The sequence below is a fragment of the Haemaphysalis longicornis genome, unplaced genomic scaffold (genome assembly GCF_048455015.1).
Source record: "Haemaphysalis longicornis isolate Haplotype H1 unplaced genomic scaffold, Haemaphysalis longicornis Haplotype H1 scaffold_9, whole genome shotgun sequence".
NCBI lineage: Eukaryota > Metazoa > Arthropoda > Arachnida > Ixodida > Ixodidae > Haemaphysalis > Haemaphysalis longicornis.
In genome coordinates this window covers 121,668,691-121,674,690 of record NW_027526460.1, presented here as the reverse complement: position 1 = coordinate 121,674,690, position 6,000 = coordinate 121,668,691, and positions in this window count along the sequence as shown.

Sequence of the window (6,000 nt, the reverse complement as noted above, 5' to 3'; positions counted from 1 at the left end):
GTCGGCCCGCATCTAACTACTTCTCGCGGCGGCTGTGCCCGTGTCGGCACGTAAGGACACGAGCTTTCGAAGGCCAGATAGTGGGCTTCCAAACAGAACATGCTGGCTCACGACAATAATTCAAGATTGCCACCGACGACTATATATAGCGGCCCGCTAGCGTTTCTGCTTGCGACGCTGTAGCGGTGAACTGGTCCCACCGAGGTCGGAGAAAAGGCTTAGTATCCCCGTAGTTATCCAGACACTGCTTTGCGAGGCCGCGACGACGACGATCCCCCGCGCAATCTTTCACTGCACTATCGTTCACCCCGTTTCACGCATTTATAAATGGAGGTTCAGCACTAGCTAGTCCCGCTCTGGCGGGCGGTGACAAGTTTTAGCTGCTGCGGTGTATGCCGTATCGTGCATACACCGCACAATGGGCCCCTTGTCGACCGGGCAGGCAGATGCTTGCCGTGGTCGCGTGTGTAGCGGGCGTTTTTGCCCGCAGAGACGCTGCCTGTTTTTCAGCATTATTCATAGTTTCTAAACGGCGCGCTATATCTACAAACTCAGCTAAGCTCGTGTAACGGATGGCGACGATCGACATTCGTCCGTGCCACCGGTGCAGGACGGATACGCCGTGCCGCCGGTGCAGGAGCTCCGCGCGCAACCGCGTTTCTCCCAGAGCCGGGAACGCTGATTGGCTACAGCATTTAACGAGGCGCACCAATAGCGCAGCCGTACTGTTCAGAGCTTCGTGTGTCACAGCGTGCGTCACAAGCAGTCTTTCGCACGTCAGAGCGCGGCAGTGTGGCGGCGAGGAAGCGGGAGTGAGCAAGAAAAGAAAGAAAGGATATTTGTTGCGTGTTTGTGCGGCCCCGCTTTACGCAGAGGTGTAATATTTGGTATACGTTGTCATGACGGGGTACTCTAGCGATTGCGCGATTGAAATGGCGACCTTCAGAAGCCTATTTAGGACCCCTTTAAATGATCCCGAGTCCTTACGTTGCTCGGCCAGCTGATGACCCTGCACACATTCTGTGGGACTGCACTCGCTTTGCCGACCGCCTACAACAAGCCTTTGAAAAAGTAGGAGTGAAAAGCCTACCCACCAAGTCTGACCGACCCGCCTTACCCGAGCGAAGAACGGCGTGTGCCCACCGCTCTAAGGAGCTTCCTCGAGAAATCCGGCCTGCACCTCTTCCTTACCCCATAATAGGCAATATCTTATTTTTCCCCAATTCCCATTACCTACACGCTTTCCACAAGAAACGAAAATTGGCGAAAGCGTTAAACGCGTCTTTGCAACCCATGTAAGTAAAAATGCGTGTTACCATCATTAACAGATGGCGTGCAAACAGTATGCTATAGGGAAAGCGCGCGGTCACTGTGGTGGATGGGCCGCTATACATTTGTGCCGGATGCAGCACAGGGTTTTTTTTTCATACCGCTTGTCTGGTATTATTCTTCGCACTTAGGACAGGACCGACCCCATCAAACGCAAGAAAGGCCATTGTAAATCTAAAAGTCATTTGCACAAGACGATTCGAACTTAAAGATGTCTCAGCCAAGACGTCATTTATGCAAGCTGTCCTGAAGAAGTCTTGTAGCTGTGCTAGCGCCATGCTTATAGCCGTCTATTTGGCTGCTTGCAAGATGTCTACACAATTTCTTGCAGGATGCCGCAGAAACGTCTTGTCGACGTACAAATAACTTCTTTTCAAGCAGTTTCAGGAACCTTTCCAGAGGTATCACGAACTTTTTGTAAAAACCTCTTACTCAAGACTTAAAGGGGCCGTGTAGACAAAATGCATTTGTATGCCTAAATTTGTCGGCTTGAACGACCTCTTAAAAACATAAATCCCGAATATTTTCACAAATCATTGCTTCCGGAGTTTAGGAAGCGCATTTGAAATTCTCGTTTTTAGGCGCATCGCAAGCGCAACGCAAGCGCATAGGCGCATCGCATCACAAGCATCTTCGGTCAGCAGCGCAACTGGCAGTGACGTCACATCAAGAACATTCGAGAGTTCAACCCGTTCAACGTTCATTGCGTATATTGTTCTGCACTGCTGCGAACCCGATATTTCAAAAATAATGAATCCTTTATTCGTTGCCAAAAACATTTTTGTATCCACGTTAGCGGTATCGCGGCCGCTTTAGTTACCTGGCAACCATTGCAGCAGAACTCAGATCTAGTGGCTGTTTGTACGGTTTGTAGCCAGTTTCCCTGCTGAATTTCACGTTGTTTTGTCGAATTCTCTTCAGAATCTTACATTTTTGTATGAAATGGCACAAAACCGTTCAAGCAAAAAAAAAAAAAGTTCCCCGTGGGCGATTCGAGTTTCGGCCGCCGGGCCAGCCCAACGTTACGGCCAGCCTAGTCGGACACTTTATCCGCTACAGTATCGACGTGAGAAGCGCACGTGGTTAAAAAACTGCTGCGTGAAGGCCGCTTCGCATTTAAAGGGACCCTAAATAGGCTTCTGAAGGTCGCCATTTCAATCGCACAATCGCTAAAGTACCCCTTCACGACAATGTATACCAAATATTACACCTCTGCGTAAAGCAGGGGCCGCACAAACACGCAACAAAGATCCTTTCTTTCTTTCCTTGCTCCCCCACCGCTTCGTTGCCGCCACACTACCGCGCTCCGACGTGCGACAGACTGCTTGTGACGCACGCTGTGACGCACGAAGCTCTGAACCGTACGGCTGCGATATGGGCCCCGTTAAATGCTGTAGCCAATCAGCGTTCACGGCTGTGGGAGAAACACGGTTGCGCGCGGCGCTCCTGCACCGGCGGCACGGCGTATTCGTCCTGCACCGGTGGCACGGACGAATGTAGATTGTCGCCATCCGTTACACGAGCTTAGCTGAGTTTGTAGATATAGCGCGTCGTTTCCAAGGTATGAATAACGCTGAAAAACACGGAGCGCCCCCGTGAAAATGGAAAGCATTTTTAGCAAGAAATTATAATTTCCGGCTTCATTTTGACTAGATTATTAGATTCTAGCTGGAATCGCGCAGTTTCTAACTAGAAAAATTCTTAGTTTAGCTATAGACGAATATTTCCAGCTTGCGGGGTTTTTTTCTTTCTAGCTGGACTGACAAATTCTATAGCTGGAAGTAAATCTCAATCCAGCCAGAAATGAACTAGAAACTTAATTTCTAGCTAGGAATTTTGCTATTTCTAGCTAGAGGAAATTTTCGGTTCAATAATCCAGCTAGAAAAAAAAAACATAAACGTAAATTACAAAGGAGAGGAAAGAGTAGAGACGAGTAGTTTCACTGTGGTTGATCCCGTCGCACACAACAAGCCTCGAACGCTACTGGCTGGCGTCATGCTGCGTCCGGGAGACGAGAAGCCTAGATCGCAGGGTATTAAACGTAGAGGCAAGGGAGCGCGCGCTGTGACGATCGAGGAGCGAATTAAGTCTGCGGTGGTTATAACCACTTCGGAGTTCTCTGGAATGGCCGAAGTGCGGCCGACATGTGGATACTGCGGAGCGGGAGCTGGCACTTGACGGCTCACACCAGCAGGGCGAAAGCCGTGAGCATCAAAATCCATGGCGGCGGGGACGCCGAAACGAAGTCCCTCCGAGCAACGTTGCCTCCGAGCACGCCGGTGGCGGAAACAGCGCTACGCGATACCCGCTGGCTCCGTAATCAAATACGCGCGGCGGAAACAGGTGAGAACTGAGGGCGCATTCCGCCGCGGAGAGGAACACTTGCGGTACGTCGCTTACAGTGAAAGGAATAAACCCATGTTTCTCCATAAGGTAATGCTGTTGATCTCGGTCTGATGAGTGTGCCGCCATGATGGTGGCCGCGCGTCCCCGTTGCTAAGCCGACAGACATGGCTGCCGGCATGCGCGCCACGTCAGTGATTACAACATACACAGCGGAGGTATTCACATAAACTCACAAGAATTGAGATGTTTGATGCCAGCTCTGATGCGATCTCAATAAATATCTGTGTTATATCCTGTGTGCAGCAAAGTGATGGTTATGTCAACAAGTAAAACCAACCTGTGGTATTTTGAAAACCAAGCTATTCTTCGACATTGGGAAAACCTGTGATATTTTGAAAACCACCCAGCAGAATTATGCTGCGTCTAGTAAAAGACACTTAAAACACGCCCCGTTATCTTCAACAATGAACTGCGCCATCCAAACAAGTTCACAAACACGTTCATTTATCGTGGTGGCTTGTGCTTGAAGCTATTCTGCAAGCTAAAATCAATGAATGGCAGCGCGCTTTCTCTAGTTCGTGATTCGTAAGTAGAAAAGGGTGAACTGCAAGTGCAGGCAAGAAATAATAAAAAAAAAACCTGCCAGCTTACAGCGGATCCGTAGAACCGCAGGGATGCCGCATTTATTTCTTTACCCAACTGAATTCCCCACCGCAGCGCATGACAGCGCATGGCGCGTTCCCCCGGATGGCAGTTGCCTCATCCGGGGGAACGTTCCGTTTCGCGGCAACGAAGCTAATGTGTGTCAATTTCTTCCACGGCCGTCGACCACTCACACCGCACCCGCATAAACTGCGCGCTGTCCCGTCCCGTTCGGCTAAGGCTGGTCACAAGTCGCATATCCGTACGTGCGCCCGCTTGCTGGCGCTACTTCGAAACTTTGGAAACGAAACTTTCTACTAGCGATGACTTCCGCCAGGGGAGGATTCGGCGCTAGCGGCCAACACTGTGTCCATGGAGGAAAGAAAGCTATGCCGGATATAATGGAGGAGGAGGAGATTTTTTTAGATGCGAAGCCGCTTATGATCGAGCCTGTTCTCTTCGCCATTGTGTGGGCGTCCACAACCCCACTGCGCATGCCTGGCCAGGCACCGCTGATGATGATTGTGCCAGGATGCCCCTAGGGATTGGCCAACCAAAGAATCCATCGCGGCATAGCTTTGCGTTCAACCACCATCGTCATCTTCCCGTAGGGGAACCCTGAGTACCACACCCCCACTGCGCATGGCTGGCCAGGCACCGCTGATGATTATTGTGGCAGGATACCCCTAGGGATTGGCCAACAAAAGAATCCATCACGTGATAGCTTCGAGTTCAACCACCGTCGTCATCTTCCCATAGTGGAACCTTGAGTAGTATGCGAGCCATTCCTCCTCTCCTCTCCGGCATTCCTCCTCTCCTCTCCTCTCCGGAATTGCGCAACGAATGGCAACAACTGCGCGATAATGCGAAGCAGCTTAGGGTTAGATTGAGAAGCTCTATGGGGTTAGAGACACGACGGTAGCCGCTGGGGGCGCCACTGTAGCTCCGCGGCATAAATGACGCGCGTGCTTGCTCCGCTCCCCTCAATCGCCTCAATCTCCTCCCGCAACGCCGCGATCGAACTGAAAACTAATGGGAACTTAAGTCGACCCCATGGCTGCTTTGCATACTACTGAGGGTTCCCCTACGAGAAGATGGTGAAATTTTTTTCCCTCCTCCACGGCGGCTATGCTGTGTCACGCCCGGACTGGAGCACGCGACGCGCGCTCTGCTTCGGCCTGTACACGGGAGGCTGTTGCTGCCAGCCGCCGCAACTCTCCGGGGGCGCTGCGGGCCTGCCTTTCCGCTCGCGGGGAGCCGCTAAGCCGTTCGCTCAAGATAGCCTTGGCGCGCTCGCGTACACCTGGCGCATGTTGCTGAATGGCTACTCCTAACGTATAAAAAGAATTTAACAACCGTGATTTTTGCAGGGACCGCTATAAGCACACAAAGCGATTAATCTTACCGTTTTCTCTCACTTCGGGAACCAGTATAGAAAGGTTAAACCATTGCATTTAGCGCGCAGAAGTGATGACGCGTACTATTAGCGGTGCACGGCTGTATCATTTGTTACTGACGGGTGCAAAAAATGAAACAAGACAACAAGACATTTCAGTGAGAAACGAGGTTTAGGAAATATTTATTTTCATCCTACAGGCGAGAAAATTCTGTTCTTGTACTTGAAAATGAACAAAAAAATTGCACTTTTCTTTTTGCGATAATAACAGCATCTTACACTAGAA